The 24,521-nt window shown below is 42.4% G+C and overlaps 1 protein-coding gene and 1 long non-coding RNA gene across 3 annotated transcripts in view; one reads left to right on the top strand and one right to left on the bottom strand.

The window, feature by feature from the left end:
* SYNPO2 (synaptopodin 2) overlaps positions 1 to 24,521 on the bottom strand; it is a 160,711-nt gene that overhangs the window by 64,216 nt on the left and 71,974 nt on the right. The gene's annotated exons all lie outside the window — the stretch shown is intronic.
* On the top strand, positions 10,500 to 23,271 carry LOC124236920 (uncharacterized). The gene is made up of 3 exons (XR_006887877.1): positions 10,500 to 10,749; positions 15,243 to 15,306; positions 19,942 to 23,271. It is a non-coding gene; the product is annotated as an uncharacterized LOC124236920 (long non-coding RNA).

The following is a 24,521-nucleotide window of genomic DNA, read 5'->3' as shown; positions in this document are numbered from 1 at the left end:
ACTGCCCCGGAGGCCTCCTAAAAGAACCAAATGTTTAGCGACAATAAAAGGAAACGTTAATTAGCTCAAGGACAAGGCACGGGAGTGGAGACCATGTCCCTCCCAATTGCTGCGTAAGACCAGGTAAAGCATTAACTCACTGTGGGCTTCCACCTCTGTAAGTCCAGGCATTGAACTTGCCACGTTCTCAACCCATCTGAACATAAATGAGCATTCATTTGAGACTCCTTTACAACTTGGAAAATTCAGAATAATATTTCAAATGCAAAAATATGTATCTCATATATATGGGGAAGAAAAAGTGTGGGGAGGGAGAAAAGACCTCAAAACAGTTAAACGGGTTCTCAAACATCTAGAAACACTTTACTAAGCTTTCGATTACATAGGAGAAAACCTATGTCATGGGAGTGGGTGGACTCAGAGATTTGTATGATAAAGGCACTGTGCTTGAAGAGAAAAATGGAGGAGGGAGGGAGACTGCTGGCTTATAGACAAGTATTCAGCAAGCGGATGGATCCAAGAGGTGAGTGGTGAGTTGTTAGAAGATGTCAGAAATTCGTGCAGACATGTTAACAAGCTGCACTTGACGAATTGATCCAATGGAATATGTTTTCCTCTGAATTTTAAACCAAACTAAATCAAGGAAGCCTCATAAAATGAGGTAAATTTGTCTAAAGGAAAAATTTCCAAAGAAACTTCAACCCATTAAAATTATGTTTCTCTACAATGGGCAATCCTACACGCTCTATGGCGTTTACTGTTTCATTTCCACCTTGTAAAGGAATTTTTCTTCTTAAACAGAATGCACACACACACAGACTCACACACAATACCCATTTGGCTTCCTGTTTTCAGTCTCTTTCTTCTTTAATTAATTCTGCAAATCAGTGTCAAATGGATTATTAAATACTTCTCTCATGTCACTTTACTATTCAAGGACTAACACTGGCTTCCCATTAACTCTTAGATCCACTCTGCTTAGTTTTAGTAGTTTTCCTAAGAAGATGAACCTAGCTTGGCCTGACCACCTGCTCAGGGTCCAGAGTGGATGATGCCCTCTCTAGTCAGAACCAGAGTTCCTTCCGGATAACAGAACATGCCACAGATCTGAGCAGCAAGAGAAGCTGAAGCCATGCAGAGGAGTCAGGATCCAAAAATTGGAAAACAGTTAAGAAAGCACTATTAGTGGGAGGGCTTCGAGACAGGCTTGGAAGCTTGGCTCGGGTTGCCGAGCCAGATCAGGAGTTCAAACCTAAGAGGCCACAGCAAGACCAAGTGACAATAATTCCAGATCAAGTGCATTTATGTGGTTGTTGGTGGTGAGTAGGTCATGGGGAGGGGTCAGGGATGGGGAGAGGAGTCCTAAGCAATGGCCTAGAACAGCCCGTCTCAAAGTGTGGTTCAAGGACCTTGGCAGGGGCGGGGGAGTCCTTGAGACCCTTCCAGAGGGTCCATGAGGTCAAGACTATTTCATAACAATGGGAAAGCATTATTTGCCCTTTTCACTCTCATGCGTGCAGAGGGGAGTTTTGCAGAGTCTACATGATACAGGAGGCCACCATCATTCTGGTGGCTAAGGGGACGTGTGCCTCCCAAACTGGAGACCTCATTGCCAACCTTGACTCTTCCGTGCCCTCATGCCATATCTCAGCACATCCCATTGCTTCTACCTCAGGATTGTCTCTTGGATCTGTCCTCCCCACCATTGCCTTACTTCAGTCCTCGCTCAGACTGTTTTACCAGCCCTGCCTCCTCTCCAATCTCTTCACTTTCAATCCATTCTCCACACTAACCCAATCGAGTCCTGCATCCACACTCCCACATGAAAACCGGTGCAGAGTCTTGCTTATGACAGAACTAAATCTAAATGTCTTTACTTCTCATACAAGCGAGATGCTCCAATCTGACCCCTGTCTACCTCCCTAGCACCACCTCCTGCACCTTCTCCCTCACCCCACTCCTTCCTCCAACCTGGAGTACAGCCGCAGTGAAGTTCTCTTGAGCTTTAGGACACACCAGACTCTTCTGTGACTCTATGCCTTTGCACATGCTGTTTCTCTGGAATAAACTCCCTGACTCCTTTTTTGTTGAACTGCATTAAACGCTATCCTCTCTTTTTTTTTATTGCCATTTGTCACCATATGCATAAGCCCTTTTATCCCTTTGCTCTCCACCTTCCCCCTTCCCCTCTGGTAACCACCAACCTATTATCTGTGTCTATGTGTTTGTTTGTGGTTGTTGTTGTGTTTTAATCTTAAGAAATTGCCACCTGAACTAACATCTGTTGCCAATCTTTTTTCTTCTTCTTCTTACTCTCCCCAAAGCCCCCAAGTACAGAGTTGTATATTCTAGTTGTAGGTCCTTGTGGTTGTGCTATGTGGGACACCACCACAGCACAGCTTGATGAGCGGTGCTAGGTCCATGCCCAGGATCCTAACCTGTGAAACCCTGGCCCGCCACAGCGGAGCATGTAAACTTAACCCCTCAGCTGTGGGGTTGGCCCCTGTTGTTGTTGTTTTTTATCTTCCACAAATGAGTGAAATCAAACGGTATTTCGCTTTCCCTGTCTGACTTATTTTGCTTAGCATAATGTCTTCAAGGTCCATCCATATTGTCACAAATGGCAAGATTTCATCTTTTTTATGGCTGAGTAGTATTCCGGTGTGCGTGTGTGTGTGTGTGTGTGTGTGTGTGTGTGTGTCTTTCACATCTATATTCATTCACCCATTGATGGACACTTAGGTTGTTTCAAGTGTTGGCTATTGTGAATAATGCTACAATGAACATAAGGGTGCAAATACCTTTTCAAGTTAGTGTTTTCATGCTCTTTGGGTAAATATCCAGAAGTGGAATAGCTGGATCATACGGTAGTTGTATTTATAATTTTGGGGGGAATCTCCATACTGTTTTCCATAGTGGCTGCATCAGTTTACATTCCTACCAGCAGTGTATGAGAGTTCCCTTTTCTCCACATCCTCTACAACACTTGCTATTTCTTGTCTTTTTAATCATAGGCTCTCCCTTTTTTATTCTATTTTTCTTTCACTTGCTCAGCCAAGCCCTTCCCTGCTTCAGGGCAATTGTACATGCTATTTCTGCCTAGAATGTTCTTCCCTTCTCTCTTTGCATGGCTTGCTCCTTCTCATCCTTTGGTTCTTGGCTGATATCAGGCCAGACATCCTACCAACCCCTTTCTCTATAGGCACAGATATTAGAGCTACAGGGCCTCACGCTGGGCTCTGCCCAAGCACTGTTTAGGCTTCTTGGCAAAGGTCAATGGGTAAGGAGCCTCAATAGGCAACGTGCAACCTTCTCTCTCTCTTTCTCTCCCTTCTCTCTCCTCTCTTATTTTTTTTTCTCTCTCTCTAAAAGTCTAATCATTTCAGTCTTAAGGGTCTCCAAACTTTGATAGAGGCTTCAACTTGGATGAAAATTTGTCTAGAGGAACTCTCAACAGGTGGTGATGATGAGCCGCAGGTCTTGCAGTTCCCTTCCTTGATTAAAAAAAAAAATTAATAAGGTGGTAACACAAAAGAGTCATTGAATTGGCCCAGAGCCAGACTCTGAGAATGCACTTGATACCCTGGAACCAGCAATCTTGACTGTATAATTTTATCTTTACACACAGGGAGTTGATTTGGAAAAGCATCTTAGCCTGTCCCGCGCTGCATCGCAGGCTGCATTAGCTTGGTGCTCCAGCCAGAAGGCTCCGGATACATTAGGAAGTCACGCTTCCCTGTCACCACCACCCCCCTCATACTTGGTGTCTCCATTTGTTCGGTTTTGGTCTGTCTCTTCCTCTGGCAGATGAGCTCTGTGAAGTCCAGGGCCATGTCTATTTTGTTCACCATTGTGTCCCCAGCATCCAGCACAATATCTGGCGCATATAGTACTCTGTAAACATGTGCTGAATAAATGATTGAACAACGGACCTATTTATTCTTCAGATCAAGCAAAAATGTTCTTTCCTAAGTGGAGGCTCCCCTCCCTTTCTCAGGCGGCTGTTGGCTCCTGCCTCTGAGCACCCATAACACTGCACACTCTGCTGCTACAGAGCAAAGGGGCAGACATTCTTTGAGGGTCCAGCATATGTATTGTGTCAGCTGTTATTTATAAGTCTTTTCATTTCATTCTTTCAACAATCCCAAGAGATAGATATTGTCACCCATTTACAGATGATGAACAAGCTCAAAAAATCCTAGTCATACAACCAATCATAGGTGGCAAAGCCTGTATTCAAAGATAGCTCTTTTTCCCTCTTTGCAAAACCCTTTTTCATTAAATCACTCAGCCATATGGTTTTAAGCTCAATGTCATAATTTATCTGCTCCCAGGTTTGTGTCACCTTTGGAGACAGAGACATGCATATTCATCTTTGTATTCACAGCACTGAGCATGCCGTCTGCCATACCACGTTCAACATCTGAATTGAAGAATACACGAACAAATGAATGTGGGTCTGTCCACTGATGGACAGGGCGCTTACAGCCTCAAGGCCTCAGGGCTTGCTCTCAGGCACTCTCGGTATTGACCACACACTCCCTGGAGAGCTTCTGCCTGGGTCCCTGCCTGAGCACAAGTTGGGCCCCCTCCACCAAGCCCCTGACCCTTAATCCAACCGTTTGTTTCTTCTGTCTCTGCCACAAGATTCCCAGATGATGAGTGCATTTGGCTTATGTCTGCCTCATGGAGTATTTCTATCTCAGTGGTCAATGCAATACCACAGAGGCATGACTACATGACACACTCCTTTATTACTTGGAACATTAGCTACTTTTCTTTATTTGCAGCTGAAGTCACTGCTACCTATGACTGTCAGTCAGTCAACAAGGTGAGCCCATGACTCTGGCAGATTCTTTTGGGAAATCAAAAATAGCTGCTCTCTGTCTTCAGATGCTTTCAGGCTTGCTAGGGAGATATAATCTCAAATGAAACAGTTAGAGAATGGTACAAACAAGTTCCGAGTCATATGCCAATTTGAGTCACCGTCTGAGGCCCTGGCTGTCAGTCTAAACTTGCCAAAGCCTTAGCTATTCCCATTTGCACTCCAGAAATCTCTGCACATGCTGTTCACTCCACAGAAGCTGCCAATCGCCTCCCCGGCTATGGGCACAGGGTCTCACAGGCATAATCATGACCCAGGGCCTAGTGCTTCCAAATGTACTCAGAGTCTCCTGGCCACAGCGCCAGGCTAACACGGACCAGGCTAGTAAACATGAAATTATGCAGGTAAGATCGCTGGTTCCATGGCTTTAAAAGCATTCCCAAAGCCTTGCTCTGGCAGGATTCAATGACTCTTTTTCTGTGTGACCACTTTATTCATTTTTTTATCAAGGAAGGGAATGGCAAGATCTGCTGGTCTTCATCACCGCCAGTGAGTGCTCTTCTAGAGAAGTTTTCATCAAAGTGGAACCTCCTGTCAAAGTTGGAAGCCCTTAAGACTGAAGTGATTAGACTTTGGGAGAGAGAGAAAAAGAAATTAGAAGAGGGAGAGAGAAAAAAAGAGAGAGAGAGAGAAGGGTGCACGTTGCCTGTTGAGGCTCCTCAGCCACTGACCTCAGCAGAGATGCCTGCGGGTACTGGGGCAGAGCCCGCTGGAGCCCCAACAGCTCCACTTACAGGGAAAGGGGCCCGGAGGTCTGGGTCTGGAACTCTTCATTATAACGCAAATTGAATTCCTTCCTTCTCCCCAAGTGAAAGCTATGGTCATTTATTAATTTACACATAAAAGCCCAAATCCTTACAGATTTTCTTCAGAATAACTCATAGATAGAGAAAATATCGTTGGAGCTCTTCTAAAGGAAACGCTAGATGTGCTCTCCAAAACTTCGGTTAGAAATAAACCAGAATCCAAATGTCCCGCCTTATAGTGTCCAAGCAAGTCTTATTTTTAGAATGAGGTGTCACTCAACCCGCTGTATAAGGCTGTGCGAGAAACCTCTGCTTTTAGGGAAGTCCCTGCTCTTCCCCGGAGCAGGACTGCTTCATTTCACATTTATATGCCTCTCCATTAATGTCCTCTTCCCATCCCCAGAAAGAAAAGCTTCCCTCTTAGTCTAAAGGATTTCTTAAAAACATGACAATGTGCAATATGAAAACCTAAAAAGAAAACTAAAACAAACCAAAGCGGAACAAATAGAACAAAAAGACATGCAGGTGGACATACCCATAAATTAACGTTAGAGATATTGACAGATAAATATAGTTTACACAGTATTTGCTCTAGCTGTTCAAATAGGATTAAAATAACTCTTCTCACGAAATCGAGTGTGAAAATTAAGGCAGCGTGTGTATAGTAGCAAAACCATTCTGTTATATTTGAGTTTGAACTCAAATTCACCCATTTAGTGGCTTGTGTGACCTTGGGGAAAAATAATAATGTTAGCTAATATGTATTAAGAAATGGTTACATGTCAGACACCGAGCTAACTACTTCACATGTTACATAACTTTTCTGAGTCATGTTCCTTTTCTGTAGAGTTATGACGCAAATATGTACCTTATAGGTTGTTGTGAAGAATTTGAAAAAGTATATAAAACACCTAGACGTGGAGTAAGTGACTATAAAAACGGATATTTTAAAAACAAAAATGGAACATAGTAATAGCACTGCTAGTATATTCAAAAAGCGATCGAGTGCTTACTCTACTCTTAGATGCATCAATATGAAGCGAAGAGAAGAGTCTAGAAGCAAAGATTCTGGTGCGTATTAAGTATTTTAATGAGTACAGAAAGTAAAGTTAAAAATAACTAAAGCAACATTATCTTTGAATCAGAGTGAAATTCCAAAGAATGAAAAGCATATTATTCAATTTCCCCTTGATGTTATTTGGGTGGGGCACTCTAAGTTACAAGAGAAAATAAATTTTATTGTAATCCTGGAAGAAAATTATTAGACTTTATTTCTTCATCTATTCCATCTTTAGTAACTTGTTCTGTGAACTGGATCTAGTCAATTATCTTTTTCCCACGTCCATTTAGATATCTATAATTAACTTATTAGAGATTCTATATATTTGCAGTTTCAGCTAGAACAATGATAATGACAATAAGATCTCCAGAGAAGACTTTGCTTGGCACAATTCAGCGAAACCGCAGTGGTTTTATTGAGTGAGAAGCAGAACACATTTGCAACACACATGAATGGACAATAACCATTCACGGGAATTTTCTGGCCCTTTCAGAGATTTGATAGGGGAAGTTGTTGAAAGCTTTCAGGGGCAATGTCAATAGCACATTGAGTAACGTTCTGTTTCCTGGTTCCTCTGATCCAGCCAGGGCATTTATTTAATGGCTAGATGAGATGGAAAAAGGAAGAGCATGTACAACATTCAGCCTGAAATAGAGAGTGGAACAATGTGGAGGTAAAATTACTGGTCAGAATCCCTCTCAGTAAAGGATGATGCTCCCTGGCACCCAACGTGGTTTAGACTAGTTCTAAATCCAGCCCCCTTGTAGTCTGGAGATGGTGGAAAGGGCCGCATGTGCCCATTATCACCTCTCAAACCTGGGATGGGGGGGATGTTTCCCATAGATACCTTTGTTACCACCAAAGCCAATCGAGATCAGGGTCAAGTTTTTGGGCTGCTTTTAAAAACATATGAAATTTAAGTAAGAAAGAGGGTCAAAAATGTTCAGATCTTATCCACGGTGGTTTTGTTCTGATGCTGATTCCCTACAGGTAACCTAAGATGGTTGAAATCTGATTTTCAAGACCCTGAATGACCTGGCAAAAGGTCAGATAACCTATAAGACACTCTTGGCACAGAAATTTCAGTTTGAGTTGACATTCTTAAACAAGCTGAACTTACTTTACTATCTTTGGTTCATAAAAAAGTAAGCTGGTAGAAAAGAGTAAACTGGGTTGAACAGTTTTGGTTATGGTTTCCACCATGACTGTTAGAAAATAAATGACAATATAAGTGTTAGTAAATGTAGTCAGTGGCACGAGAACATTCAGTCTGCCTATCAGTTTTGGAAAGGGGTATAGGGTTGGGGGCTGTGGAGCGGGTTTAAATAATAATCTTAACCTACAAAAGGATTTCAAATTGTGGAAATGAAGGCCATTTATGCTGAGGGTAGGGGTTTAGAGTGTCTATGCATTGGCAGGGGAGAAGAAAAAGATTTCTTTCGTGGAGCCATATATTGTCTGCAGAATTTCTAATTTTAAATCAATGGAAGTCCAAGGAAAACCCCACAGAGTCAGAGGCGCGTCAAGCTAAGATTGCCAGACAGCTGGTCACGTTAGAGAAGCCGGCCTACCCTGTCCCTCTTACCTTCATTGAGGGCTGCAGAATTATGTAGTAAATGGTGGTGTTTGTGTGAAATATAGCTCAGTAACCTGGCATGACCATAAAGGCAGCCGACCGTGGACGGCATGGTACAGAATTAGATCCTAGATCAGGGATAATGTGAGGTCACTGGACCAAGTTCTGCTCAGGGCCCAGCCCAGCCAACAGATGTTAAACAAGACACTTATGGACGCCTGTTTGGCATTTAGTAAATACTTGTTGATTAACTGATTGACTTACTGATTGACAAAATGGTTACTGGGGATGCCAAGTTGGATGACAGGGCTTTTAAAGTTAACTCTATTAATATGTTAGAGGCTTAGGCAAGTCTCAACATTTTCCTGCCTCAAGATCCTCATGTCTACAACAGAGAGATAATCACTTGCCTACAACAGTTACAGGAAAGAAGAGAAGACTGAAAAAGTCAAGATTATTGTTGAAGTCGGAAGCACCCCGCTGCAATCAAGAGATGCCAACACCAACCAACCTCTGCAGGGAATCAGAGCTTGACAGATCAGCTGTCAATGTCCTGAAAGGAGAGACAGAGGCGAGCCCTGTTCCAGGAGCACGAGGCACAGCCAGGCACACGGAGCAGGCTGCGCAACAGGGTGAAGGACTGGCAGAAGCTGAGGAACACGGAGCAGACAAGCGGGATTGGGCTGAAAACCTCAGGGCTTCTCTCTTCTAAAAGGTTCCCCCTGAACCCTGCTATGTCCTACTGGAGCAGAGGCTCGCAAAATCTACTATACACAAGGATCACTCAGTGTGCTCGCTTAAATTAGATTGCCAAACCCTACCCCCAGAGACTCTGGACCAGCAGGTCTCAGTTGGAGCCAAGGAATCTGCATTTTAGCAAGCACTCCAGGTGTTCCTGTAGTAGGTGGCCTAGGACCACATTTAGAGAAGGCCACATTTGGGAACCCATCAAGCTTTGCACTTCTTAATGGCAATGACAAACACCGGTGATGACACAAAGACACCGTTGAGCCTCATATCCAAACAGTTCAAAGTTTGAATTTTGCATTGTCTCAGGACCAATGACATTCAGAAACCATTTACTGAGAGCCTATTATGTGAAAAGCACTGAACTAAGGGGTGCAAAATACACAGCTAAGAACAGTCCCATCCACAGACAATTTCAAACCCAGGGTGACTTTGACAGAATCATCAAGGAAACCTACAGAAGAGAAGGAGGAGTTCTAAATGCTGAGATCTGGGAAAGCACTTCGGAAGTGGTGGCGTCTGAGGTGAAGCGGGAAGGGAGGTAGGCCTGCATCTGGTATGAAGTAGGGCACCTCAGGCAGAGGGCGTGGTTTAAACAAAGGCCTGGAAGCCTCAGAATGCAGAGTAAGGGCATGTGACCGGCTTGTGGAGTGTATTAGAGCAGACACAGAAAGCAGAGCAAAAAAGACTAGAGAGGTGAGCTGTGGCCACACCTTAGGGAGCTTTGAACAATAAGATGAAGTTCGATTTTGTTCTGAAGGCAGCGTATGTAGGATTTTGAACAGAAGAGTAACTGTAAAGGATATTTCATTTATTTTTTAAATTTAATAGGTAATACTTAATATTTAACAAACATTAATCTTAATAGCTAAAATATTCATGGGGCACAAAATTTTAAAGGAATAAGATGGTATATAAATGTAAATTTCTCCCTCCCCCCCCCCACTTGTCCTCCAGGTATCTATTTTGGAGGTAACTAATGTTACCAGTTTCTTTTGTATGGGGAGGACTGTTTGGGAAAATAGCTAATGGCCAAATATTGGTTGGGCTGGAAAGGGGAAGAGAGAGATTAATGACAGAGACAACAGTTTGGTGATCATTTCAAAAGCCCAGGTGATGAAATGAAGGCTTGAAGTAGAGTAGTGTTACTGTGAATATGAGGGAGATTCTGAAAGACATTTCATAATCCTTTACTCCCCATGTCCAATCAACTTACAAATGGCACAATAGAAGTCAAGGATGACGTTCTGTGAGACTTGAGGGATGGTAAGGAGGAGTTAGTTTGGGACAGGGAGATGGGGAGGCTGTGCAGGAAAGATGAGTTCTATTTTGGAAATGTTTGTTTGAGATACAGCACATAAAAGTGGACATGACAAATATTCCATTGGAAGGTCAGGTACATAGCTTGGAAGAGAAATAGATACTAGGGAGTCAAGGGCAGAGAGGTGGTAGTTAAAGCCATAAGATTAGATGAGCTTGGTAAAGGAGGACACACAGAAGATCAAGGGGCTGATTACAGAAAAATTCCCACATTTAAGCGGGAAGTAGAAGAAGTGGGGCCAAAGAGATGGAGGAGAAGTGGTCAGAGAGTGAGTATGTGGGTTACTGATTCCAGGGGAAGAAAGAATTTCAAAGCGAGAGGGGTGGGAGGATTGCTGGTCAATATCATCACCATGGTAACAGGGATGTGACGCAGAAAGAGCGAGCTGAGAAGACATCAATGGACCACCTCGTGGTAAGTAGATTATTGTTGAGCTTTAAAGGGAAGTTTCTGAAGGGGGATGGGGACCTGTGGAATAATGCAAGGGAGAGAGTGAAGGGGTCAAAGTGTGGAGGCCTGGTCTAGACTTTTCTTTCAAGAAATCTGCCCTGAACGGAGAGAGAAAGGGTAAGCGCTGAAAAGAGGAATAAGGTAGAGAAAGAACTTTTTCCACAAATGTAGGGGAAAAAGTTGAAGAGGAAAGGGTGGAGTGGGGAAATGTTTGATGGAACGAGCTCCTGGAAGAGACTGAGGGGAAATTTGAAAGGAAGGGAAGAAAGCTAAGGAGTTCACGCCTTATCACCTTGGCGGTCTCAGCAAAGTTCTGAGGTTACCTCCCTGCTCTAAGCGGAAGGAGTTTGGTTTGGGAAGTTTGCAAAAAAATACAGAAAGGAATTTGATAGGATATTGACTTGTGATGAAAGGAAAGATTTTCAAGAGGCACTGAAGGTCCAACTGAGGTTGAACTAAGAAAGCTACTCATATGAGTCACTTTCATTAGCTTCCAGATCTTTCCCCCAATACTCCCCAACAATCACAATCTCAAAAGAACTGTGCTTAAAGTAAGAGTTTGGCCTGTTCAAATAACCCAGGAAATGTGTCCAAGAACTATTGTATTCTGCCTGCAGCCCATAAAGAAAAGCAAAGGAAGGACTGCAGAGAGTGCCTTCCAGACAGGTTTCTGGGAGTCAGTCATTGGTCTCTGCTATTTAGATATCTTATGCAGTGGTATTTGGAAAGAGAACTTAAATATCTCTATCACACTAGGCTGAACAACTGCGATTTGTTTATTAGCATCCTGTGAAAACTACCAAAAGGCATTTACAAACAATTTGTTGGGGAGGGGTTGGAGATGAGTGGAGCCAGTACACCTCCCTGTGATGTGGGTCAATGTAGACGTTATCTGCCTAGTGATCACTTGGTGGTTCTCCAAGGACAGTGTGTGATGCCTTCCTCCTCCTCTGCCTTTTCGTCCAAAACCTCTTCCCTTCATCTTCTCTTGTCCATTCTGGATTGCCTCCCGAAAGATGGAAGAAAGGCACAGAGGCAGCGCTCTAGCTCAGCTTAAAAGAAGTTATAGTGGGGACACGTTGGTTATGCTCCCAAGAAGAGCATAAGGACCTGCAAACCCTTCCGTGACTTTGTTCCCAGGTTAATTGTGGGTGATATTTTAGTTTAGCTTTTTTCGTTTTTATACTGCCCTGGACTTTTTATTTTTGATAGTGCTCCAGTTTTAAATCCCTCCTTATATGAATGGTTTACATTATGCCTGTCTCAAGCAATCACGTTATACAAGAAAACGATGTAAGCACATTGAAAATTAGACATTTATTCCTTTATCCTTAAATTTGAGATGACTCGCAGGGAGCGTTTCCTCGTTATTCATGGTTTTATTCCCTGAATTACTGGAATGCGTGAGCGAAGCCCACACTGCATATTTCTTCCTCACGCTGCACAGTAGTTGGTCAAAACACGTGCTCCTAAGGCTATGCTGCCCTCAAGCGGTCTGGGTTGAGAATAGTCAACTATTTTTTCTGGGTGGAAATGGGTACCAACCAGGCCTGTCTGACTTAAGCAGTAACTTCTCACCTAAAAAAAAATTATTATGTGCCAAGTCTGAGAGGCATGAGGGAAAAAGGAAGGCTTTATTTGCCAACATTCCTTCAAAAGGTGTTGGAGTAAAAAGTACAAGAGCAGCAGCCACACAGTTGTTTTTGTTAATTATAGTTGGCTGCAGGCATGTGGCTGTGGGGACTGAGCTGTGGGATATAAGCTGAACTGGCTCCCTTAGGCCTTCGGGGCCAATCCTCAGCTCCTCCAGGGCAACCCCCTCATCAGAACTCTTGACACCATATTCCGCAATTAAGGACATACAGCTTATCAATGCATTCAGGGAAAACATTCCACTCTTCTCCTTGTGGCCAAGGCTCTCAAGAGGGGGTCAGTAATTATGGTGATTACATTAATCACAAGGATCACTGTGGAGGAGGGTATTCATGTGAATGCCCCATAATGGGACTCTGTGGGGGCTCCGCTCTAATTGGCCACCATCAAGGCCCTCTAATGCCTGTGGTTAGCTTCCCCGGTTGTTGTGGAGAAAGGACGAGAACACCCATCAAAGGGACAGTGGACTCAGGACTTGCGGGTTGTTCTGGGCAGGGCTCATGAGCCAGGATGGCCGCGGGGCTTTAGGCTACTCAGCTAGAGCACATCCTGGAGCAGGGGGGCCAGCTAAAATCACATGCTGGGCTGTCCCTTGTGGTTCATCACACTGTGGTGTTTTGGGTGATTTCGGTTAATTGTGAATCTCCTTCAACAATAAAAGATTTTCAGCAAGGAGAGCACTGGTTCTCGTACACCGCTTTTAGGTACAGAGATGAACTGAGCTGGTCCAGTGAGTAGAAATGAGTTTCTTTATCTAGCGGTTATCTGGTGCTGTGGGGAAAGCCCTGGAAAGGACCCTGTGCTTAGGAACCTGAGCTCTAGGATCAGCTCTGCCACAAACTGCTAATGTGATCATGAGTGAGTAACTTAACCTTTCTGGGCTCAGTTTCCTCATCTTCAAACTGTGACATTAAGCTTGGATTAGTGGTTTACAGACTGATATGTGGAGAGGGTGTGCCTCACAAGCTACCGCCAGGACACAGGGTCCATCTTCCCTCCCCCTTCAAGCAAAGCAGGCCCACTTTGATCCATTTATAAACCAGAATTTGAAAACCCCTGCATCAGAGGGTCTATACATCTTTCCTTTCCAGCTAGGTTATACTGAAATAGGGACAGATGCTTTGAATGGTGATGGTCCCTATAAAATGAGCCCAATATGACTCTAGAGTGATGGCATGTGTGCGTTGGAAGAGAGGGGAAGCAGGAAGGAGTATGGCCCACTGTGGTCCCACGGCTCCCTGGAGGACGGAGGTCAAGGAAGGAGCTAGGTAAAACCTACCCAGCGAACCCCAGACAGTTGGAGGAATGTGGACATGTGCATAAATACGGTTACACTCTATAGGCAAGCCGGCCTGAAAATGGATGCCACAGTTGAGGAACGGTCTGGAAAAAATAAAGTGCATAACAACTCTTTTCACTCTGTCTCAAGAAGATATATGGTAAGGTCTGAGTGGGTCCCAAAAAGAAAAATACACTATAAAGAATTGAAAAAATCAAGATTTTCAGAAAACAGAGGAAGAGGTTTTACTACAATGTACATGGGTTTATGTATCATTATTATTAGCATCCATAATTAATTAAATTAATATGATTTGTTTTCATCCAGGAGTTTTCCTTTTAAGTTAGCTTCAAAACAGGATACAATATAAAATGTGTACAACTTTATTTCTCAACCACCCAGAGTGTTTTTTCCTCTTTAGTGTTTAAGTCAAGATGATACATGTGGATGAATGATAGTTGGGCTCCAATCTTCTTTCTTGATAACACGGGATATCGATTAAACAACAGACCAAGGGCTCAGAATCACAAACTGTCCACTGTTCTAGCTCAACTATGCTGAGTGAGTGCAGAAGGAATGTCTTTTCCTCTTGGTGTTTTCAAACCACCATCTGCAACCTACAGAGAAACTATAATTTATGAAAGTGATTGCTCGAATTATAATTCATAGTTACATAAATTTCTGAGGCCCAATTTGCACGCCCCCAATAGATGTCTCTATTGAAACCCCTTATTGTGGGGGAAATGCAAGATAGATAGTGAGAGAATATTCATCCAGTGAACAAATATTTATTGAGCACATACTACAGTGAAGGCTTTGAAGTAAACAATGCGGGAATACGAAGAAGGGCCAGGCACAGTCCTTGCCCACAAAGTGCATACAATCTAGTAAAAAGTGATGTGTGTGAACAGCTATGTCATAAAGCAGTTCCTAGTGAGTACTGGCTACATCGGGAAGAAGGTGACTCTGACAGGAAGGTTGGAGTTATATTACAGAGGTGTTTGTCTTTGGTGCTGAGGGTGTGAGAAGTGTTATGGGGCTGCAAACATGGAAGCAAAACACAGAATGATTTGAAGGGAAAGTGACTAATCCAGAAATGCCCCTGGAGGACTTTCACATTAGTCCAGCCATAGAATGATGACGGTTTGAGCTAGAGGGTGGTATTGGAAATGGTGTGTGAATGTGTATGTGGGCAGGTGGGTGAGGGGGTTATTGAAAAAAAATTCAACTGGAGGCCACTGCATAGGGTAAAACGAGTCGGACAGGGAGGAAGAGGTTAGAGTCCTATACATGGCCACTTTCCAACAGATTGGCTAAATATATGTGTGTGTAATGTCAGGAGCATCTGGTGCGACATATGCACGTATATCTGTACCTATGATTAGCCATAAAGTCCTGGCATCATTTTCCAAAGTAAAGAAAACTTTTTTAAAAAGAACGTAAAAGAAATCTGGAAGTAGGGAGACGTGATTGGGTACTGATAATCATTACTCCATAAATGAGGCTGAATGTTTCTCCATTTCAGCAAATCATCAGAACAGGTGGACAATCCATCAGACTACAGATACATAGTCCACGAAGAGAACAAGGTAATAGAAATCACTGATTATTCATAAGCCAACTGGTGACAAGGAGGACGTGTAGACAAAATTTCCCTGCAAATAGTTTGTCATGCTTTCCTTCTCAAAACATAAGTATCAGACTCAACTCTTTTGTGTTTTACTTCCCTTTTTATTATGTTAGGGAAAATGTCATATTTTATTTTAGATGTAACTACGTAAAGAAAACTACCTACCATTCCAAAAATTAAACAAGATGTAGTCATTGAGTCAATCCACAACTGCAGATTGAGTGCACACTATGAAGGCAACATTAGGCTGGATTGCAGGGGAACCAAGAGAAAGAAGAGACTTGGCCCATTCATAGAGAAGCTTGAACTTTAGTTGGGTAAATCTGGCTAAAGAACAAGAGACAACTAAAATCAATAAATTACAATACTGTAAGCTATTGATATTTTCAAGGAATTTATCCAGAGATGTTAGAAAATTTCCAATCCTCCAATTCCACAATGGCACGTAATTCCCTCCTAAAATAGTCAAGCAACAACTTGATACTATCAGAACTGTGTTGGACTGTGGCGGGGGTCGATTTGCTGGGTTCACTCACTTGGCTAGTGACCCACTACCTCAAACCAGCTTTGCAGAACTCCTGAGTGGAAGTCACGTCTTTGCAAAATTACAAATGGCAGTGCCATGAAACTTAGGGATTTACTTGGACGAAGCCAAAACTAGGATTGCTAATACTACACGTGATCAAGCACTAATTAACAAGATGCCCCTCCAGAAGGGGCTAAAAGAATGGAGAAATCGCTACAGCAGGGCTGATGCTTCACAGAAGAGGTGAGGTTGTGCTGAGAATGAGTCATGTTCAAGATTGGTAGAGATGAGAGGCAGAAGGAGGGAGGTGGGAGGACAGACGAGGAAGGAGGGAGGAAGGAAGGCATCCTGGCGAGGAGTCTGGCCACGCCTGATTTCTCACCTCTAGGCTCTTCCCCACCATCAGTGGAATGGCTGCACCCCACCCACAGGCTTAGCAGCACCTCAGCCACCAGGATCAGTCCTTTTCTTGGGCAGGAGAGATTTCAGAAGCTCTAGCAGAGGGCAGGAAGCCTACTATTAAATGGCAGGCATCACAGAACACGATTTAATTATCATAGCAAATCTGAAATATTTATTATTTTCCCCATTTTTACATATGAAGAAATTGAAGCTAACAAAAGTTAAGGAACTTGCACACAATCATACAGTAAGTCTCAGGAGAATGAAAATTCAAGTGCAAAGGCTTTTACTATGGTAGATTCCCTCTCAGGCTCTGCAACACATATTCTTAGCCCTGTGATTTTGGGGGCACAGGACTGGGTCACTTGATGCTGGTTTGCTCTGATCAGGTGACCCAGTTTTGACAACTAGGCTTCTGCCTTGTTTTAGAGAACCAATCTTGTAACTATATTCCTGCTTGTCTTATTCTTTGTGACTTAATCCTGCCCTTGATAAACTGGGTGATAACCCAGTTCCTCTAGGATGGGAGTCTCTTCTTGCCCTTGTCATACCTCCTCCTCCTCCCAGGGCTGCAAGCCTTGCACTTGGATTTCATCTGAGCACTTGGACTCTATGACCACCTGTTCGTAGATATCCCAGGTGCGTTTGTCTATATCCCTAGATTTCTCAGAATGGATGTTGTGGATCCTTCATCTCTGTCTGTCATTCCTATACCAGTCCATTCCCACTCTTGAACTTGGGCTTTTTCTGAAAGGAATTGTTTGCCCAGGTTAATCCAATTTTCTATTCCCATACTTGTCTCAAACTATTCTACTTGTTAGACTTGTCTTCCTTCTAGTACTAGTATTGGATAGATCTGGGCATCTATCTCCCATATTGTTTATCATTCCATGTGCAGGTCTTTGTCTAGCTCCTTTGGCCCTATCCCTGGGCTATGTGTGGCCCACAGTGTAAGTATGGCAGAATAGTGGTGGGAAAAGCACAGTGTGCTCTTGAGAAATGTAGAGCTTGACCTAACAAGGGTGGGAGGGTGTGTGTGGCAGGTGGTTGAAAGTAAAGGTGGATTAGTGGGGTGGAACCATACTAAACACAGTTTTCAATGCCAGGATGAGATATTTGGATATAACCCAGTAGCGATGAAAAATTGTTACTGGTTTTTAAGCACTAGGGAGATCAGTCAGTGTGCAGGATGGACTGGAGGAGAGAAGACTGAAGAGAGAGAGACTAGGAAACCATTAAAGCCGTGCAAACATGAAGTGATGAGAGCCTGGATTAGAGTTTATTTGTAATAACCCATAGGAAGGAGATAAGAGACAATTTGAAGCAAAAACTATAGACTCAGTGAGACTGGATTTATAGAGAAGAACTCAAGGATGACTGCAAATTCATAATAAGGGGGGTACCGTTGGAAGAAACAAGGAATCTAGGAAGGGAAATCAAAATATTGGGAAAGGACTTGAACACCCCAGCTCTCTTTCCAAGATGCTTGAGTAATAGCACTGATTATATTGGAGTCAGTATTCAAGCAGAGGGATGTGCTGAAATTAGTTGAATTGTTGAAACGGGACAGGAAGGCAAATGGGAGCTCAGAGCTAAACATACCAGTATGGGATAGATGTGGGAGTGGAAGTCATAAATGTGATGAGGGAACTCAAACCTCATCTGGCAAGAAGTCCACAGCTTTACACAGTATTCCGGGTTCTGGGCCTCTACTGGGCCAGCGGCCAAAGATGGGCAAGGGAGTTACAAATGGGCTGAATATTCATAAATAAGAAAACCTCTTATATAACTTGGCTCTATAAAGCTCCACCACTGTAACTAAGTAGGGAACCTCTGGTGCGTGAGAGCCCTGATGACATAATGCCTGTGTGTGCATTTCCCACCTCGCCCCACTGAGAAAGGCTGCAGACGCCCCTAGCAACAGCTGATACCCTTTGGCACTAAAACGTACTCTCCCGCTAAAGCTATTGTCGAAATGCCTCTTTCCTCAGATCAAAGGTAAAAATTATCTGAGTTTAATTCTCAGCTGTGTTTAACTCTCATTCTCAACTCTCCTTTCCAAAATGTTTATCATGTGACCAAGAGAAGCAAGTTGTTGATTGTCTCTGTCAGTGTCCTCAGCTGTAAAACGGGAACATTAATACTTGACTTGCCTTTCTGTGAAGAAGGAAGAAGCTTAAAATAGGTCAATACAGAATTTGCCCTTTAAAAATATATCGAGTGATGGCAGACTTCTTCTTTCGGTGTGGTTCTTTTAGCTTATAGGTACAGAAGCTACTGATTGGCATAGTCAATATACCTTTTATGCAACTTCAGGACCAAACTAGGCTTCTTTTAGTTCTGATCCTAGTTAAAATTCAAAATTGTGGCTAAAAAAATAAAAGGAAGGAAGAAAAAAATGTGGATGTTTACGGGGGTTCTTTTTCAGGGATGGAACTTTTTAGATATGAACCGGCATTTGCCCAAGAGTATTCTGAGTTTAGTAAATAACTCAGCACACATGGATTAAAGTTCTAATGAAAAACACAAAGCTTAAAAAGTAAGTGGGAAGTACTTGGCAGGACACATATTTACATTTGATGACGGGAAATTTTTATGGTAATTGGCCAAACCTGACAGGTCCTGGGATTAACCCTTCACCACTCATCACGGTAAGAGAAGTTGCCAGTTATCATTGGCACCGTGCTGGGGCCTTCTCAGAGAAATCCGAACACCCTGAAAGGAAGCTGAACCTGTGTGAGCGAGGTGTGTGTGTGCCTGTGCACAAACTTAGGATACAGGTATGCCCTACAAGTGAGTGAATCATTGAAGAAATGAAGACCTCCCGTAATATATAAACTGCTTTCTAAAATGCAGCAAGAAATCTGACATTTGATGTACTCGAATTTCCTTCTCTAAGATATGAATCTGAATATAGGTCTCTTTTCTCATTGTGATTCTCTTTTTCAGTGCAGTAAAATAATCAGACCTTTTAGATGATTTACCTATGATCACACAGCTAATCAACAGTAGAACAGAAATTTCCACCCATAGCCGTTCCACTCTAAAGTTCAAATATTTCCCACTCTACTTGCTGCCTGCAAAATACAGTGTAGGCAAGGAGACGCCAGGAGGCTGGTGGGGACAGTCAGCTTACAAAATACATATTTCTGATTCTGTGATATCTAATTCATTTCTAAGATTCAAAGAAAAAGTATTAAAATTATTAAGCACTCCCCTGTGATGAAAAATAAACTCAGCCTCAGAGAGATTTTTAGTGGCTTGCCCAAGGTCACAGAGCTAGAATATGGGAGGGCCAGGATTCAAACCCAGAGATTTGCGACCTTAAATGTCAGGCAACAGGCAAAACATTCTCACCTATGAAACCTCTTTCAACCTGACGACAATCCTGGGAGAAGAACACTAGAAGTGACGGAAAAGAATTGGAGTCAGCACCTAACAGATAGTTTACTAGGCTTCCTTATGAGTTACTTAGGACAAATTAGCTCCTGAATTTTGGGAGGGGGAGAAGGAAGGACAAATACATATAAAATATTTTATTTTCCCAAATGGGAAACATAAGGGGATCATATTTTGCTTGCAGGTTTAGATTTCTTTTTGTATGTATGGTAAATATTATTCTGTCTTCTTTCTTTCTTTTATGTTCTGATGGGGCCTTCCAATCAGAAAAAATCGGGATAAATCCTACATCAGAATTTCTGCAGAGATGAATTCGAGTTCTACATGCAAACCTGCAGTGGTGTGCAGGACAATTTGCAGAGCACCATGAAGCTCGCCAGGACTGTTCTGTGAGGTCGACCCCTGTAGAATAATTTGGTGTTGGGGAGACCATTATTCCCCTTTCATACCTTCTCAAAAAGGGAAATTCCATTCCTCTCACAGAAGAGACAACATAATACTTCTGGATGTCTCCTGTCACTTCACCCATGGGAAGAGTAGCTCATTTGATTGGTGGAGAGCCTAAAAGCCATTGAGGCATGATTTTTTCTAAGGTCTATGGTTATTGAATTGAAAAGTTAGTGATGGCCAGTCCTTTCTCTTACTCTCTTGGGCTGGCTGTTCTCATTGGCAGTGGGCTCACCTATGCTTCAAGATCCAGGCAGTAAGCAAACTTTCCCCACGTAGGCCCTGTTCCCCATGCCAGCAGTCTTGTCTGCAAATGGATGAGTCAGGTCAGCCCATCACCAGAGGCCAAGTAACTTTAATTTAATAAATGTTAATTCCCTAAAAGGAAGTGCTATTTTGGCCTCAGGTCCAAGTCACATTGTCCAGTCCATCTTTATTGTGAGTAAAATTGATAATTTGAAGGTAAAACCTAAAGGGAAGGGGGGATGTGAGTGCTACTCTAAGCCTTGAACATTTGGGAGCTTTGAGACAGGCATTTCAGTCCTCTGCTGTCAGGAAACACTGACATAACACAACCATCAGTAGGATCTGGCTCCCTGTTCTTAAGAGTCATGCGTTTGTTTTGCTTTTTTCTTTGCTTTCTGCTTAAAAGGCACGTAATAAATATCTGTTGATTGATTAGAGTAAGTCACTAAACAGCAGCTGGTACTTAAATTAATCCTACTTGAGCCCAAACAGCTGGCTTAAAGCACTGAGCAAATCTCAGAAAGCAATGTTCACCTTCACCTCAGAGAATAACGTCATATTTGAAGACGAAGGGAGAAGAGGAAGAAGAAAAGATGTCGATGGGACCTCTTGCTGGCACCAGAAAGTGCTCAGACTGAAAGCCCCTCCAGCTTTCCACCACCTCCGCCAGTGCTAACAGCTGGCAAGTCCAAAGAGGCAAAGAGTCATCAGGGGTCAAAATAAAGAAGATTCCATGTACTCTGGAATTTATATTGGAGTTCCCTTGAGGAAAGCAGAAGTCACCTTTCTGATCGATTGCTTCATTCATTCATTTACTGACAAGGAGTTCTAAAGCACTACCCAGAACTCTTCGGTAGGACTATTTTCCCTGCACATGCAAATGCTTCCAAGATGAAGGCAACCTGTAGAAAGCCCGATGTGGTCAGAGGTCGAACCATGTTCTCCAAGCCAACTTTACCAATAATAAGGCTGATCTTTTGGGGGGACTCCATCTGTCTAACTCGGGTCTATTCTTAATTTGTTCAGAAATTAAAAGAAGGAGAAGAGGATGACTAATTATTGCCCCCTAAAATTTCACAACATGCTTATGGCATAAAAAACCATTAATTTCATGAAACTTTAAAAAAATATTCTTAGTGTAGACAGTTTCCATCAACCAACTTTTTGGTAAGTATGAGGGGCGGTAGTTAGATGTTACCCTCCCCTCCAAGTTCTATGAGGCAACTAGCTGAAGAACCACATTGGCCCTAGGATGGAGGAGACCGAAAGAAGTTGCTCAAACAGAAGGCCACTCTGTTTCTGCATCAGGGTGGCCAGTAGAGACAGGTAGGGCTTGGCTAAGATTCTCAAGAAGAAACTTGGGGTTTCCATTCAGGAATCATATGTATAGAAAGACAACCAAGGTCCCCACTTGCACACCATACAGTATGATTTCAAGGATTTAATCCCAGAAAAATTTTGAAGCAAATATAACTAAATGCCTACTTTGACCATAACAAAATGAAAAACTTTATCAAAGCACTTGACATTGAGCAATAACTGCCTGTGTATTCCTTATGTGACATTTGAGGACTTCAAGCAAAGCCCCATGTGCATTCCTTATGTTTTCAAAACATACTCTTAGTAACCAGATAAACTAACTTGTTAAATATGTTGATTGACTCCTAGCTAGTTAAATGTCAGAATCGTCCACCAAAAACACCCACCTTGGCCCTTGAGTGTTGGATTTGTAGCTCTCTGTTTTTGCAACAATTGGATATAGCGCGACCGATTTTCTATTGTGAGCCCTCCAGATTTCTAACAACACAATAAGGTCATCTGCACTTGGAAGTAAATTTATCTTTCTATTATTTATAAACACAGTTGTGATTGGACAGTAAGTGGGGTGGTTAGGGTAGATGCGTGCATGCATCTTGTTCAAGAGAGCTATCAAGTTATTAAAAGATATATAGAGAAAAAAACAGAGGGGGGTGCAATACCTGTTCTTGTAGCTTTTAGTGAGTATTAAGGAGTACTACAGGACAGAATTAGTCACTGGTGACTGTGTCATGGATCCTAACGGGAAACAATCAAATTACTGGGGCTCTTGATTGGCACCATTGGGAGCACAACATTTGGAAACTTCTCAGTAAGACATCTGTTTATCTACGTTTTGCTCCCACTAAATTGAGAGCATCTTTAAGTCAGAAATGCTGTTCATTCATCTATGAGTTTGTGCCTGGTACACAGTAGGCGTTTGACATATAACTGTTAAGTGAATGAAATTTGTTAATAATTTATAATTCAGGCGTAAAACAGATTTCAGGTAAAGCTTTTGCTAGGTGAATAACGAGTACAAGTTACAAGCACATCTCCAGGAAGGCTCACGAGTGTCAGTTATTAATTTTCGCTATCATTATTAAACAGAAGCCCTAGAGAATGGACAGAAATGGCACCTAATGTTGTTAATTAAAAGTAGAAGAAGATGTAATTGAAACTATGAAGCACTCCATCTTTTCCTTATGTGAAGCACCCAAGATTTAAATGCAAACAATGGAAGATTCCCTCAAGGCAATTCTATGAAGCTTCACACCATTTTCTAAAGGAGCAATGTTCTCTTCTAAGATCAGTTTTGTTGCCGTTTCTACTAGTTTTTCATATTTTAAAAAATAACTGATATTTAAAAAAAAAAAAACTTTGTCATCAACTTCTAAATAAACAGCTATTTCCACATATTAGTGATCTTGTAGAAAGAACACCCAGAACTTAATGAAACCCCAGAAGACTAGAAAATCCTGACTCACAAGAACACAGTGCTTATTTGGTTTCAGGCCATTGGCTACTTCCTTGTCGGGACTTTCCAAGTCAGATAGTGTTACACTTGGAACATGCCAGCAAGCATTAATAATCATGACCATAAATGAAAAGTTGGCCTTCCCCAATCAGATGTAAGATAAGGTTTTCTAAATCCACTGTTCCCTTTTGGGCAGCAGAGGGCAGTGAAAGCACTGTTAATTGATAATATAAACCTTTTATTATAGTCTCGAGAGAAACCGTATTTCCTTACAACTGTATTTTCCATTCTAAACACCACACTTGTAAGTGGTTTGAAAGACAGTGCATTTTTAGTCTCAGATGCATTTTTGGACCCATACAGAATGTTTACGAAGTGCAATGAAATACGTATATAGTATTTGGGGGACTTATAGTTCAATTTAATATAATGGAAAATGTTTCAGAGGGTATTACTGCATGGTGACCTTGCTCTAAAATTTACCTAGATGGTGTAGGAGATAGCAAAACTGTGGGAAGCTATCAGAGACAGACTGCTGTGTCTATATTAGCACACAATTTGAGAGTTACAAAGGGCCCTTGAGGTCAACTAATGAGCCACTCTCCTCTTTTTAACTCACCTGGGAATTTTACTGGATTCTCTCAACTGGATAGAGGCTAAGGAATCATCAGAACTGTGGTCTCCTCACTCCTCTCATCCTACAGTTTTTTTATTTTGCCACACGATATTTCAGAATACTTAGATTTGTGACTTCTGATATTTTTCTCAAGTTCAAAGGTCTAGGAATCCTCACCTGCAAAATGTAGTCATGTTCAAATTCAGTCTTATCTCGTCTCTGTAAAAGTTTGTTTTCAACAGATGAGGAGAAAATAATCCCAGTAACATTATACATTTGAAATTTTAAAAATTTCTCTACCTATAGCAAATCAATATATGTTTTATGATCTTCAAGAGTAAGACCCCACCACTCTCCAACCCCAACATTAGGAGTAAGTAGAAGACACTGCCCTTTTAACCTCAGCAAACCCAAGCAAATCCAGTCCCCTTTCCTTCCTGGCATGCCCCAGCACTGTATCATGGTTAGAAATTTCACAAATGGGACAGAAACTGGCTATTGATCCTTTCTGAGCTGTGACCTTCCAAAGCCTGGGGTTCAATCTGGAAAATGTGTCACTCACTTTCCCTACTGAGTTAGGAATGTCAACATCAGGGGAAATGGTTAAATGGCTGACGGTGAGACAATAACCTCTGGGAAAGAAGACAGCTCAGCAAAGCCAGGACGCTGTTGTAACAGATACACTGAAACATTTTGCCTCTGGACTTTGTTGATCTATCTGGAACACATGAGGTCTGACTGGCAATAGCAAGTTCAATGGCCGCC

This window comes from Equus quagga, chromosome 3 (assembly GCF_021613505.1).
Source record: "Equus quagga isolate Etosha38 chromosome 3, UCLA_HA_Equagga_1.0, whole genome shotgun sequence".
Taxonomy (NCBI): Eukaryota; Metazoa; Chordata; class Mammalia; order Perissodactyla; family Equidae; genus Equus; species Equus quagga.
This window is presented reverse-complemented; position numbering and strand designations above follow the sequence as displayed.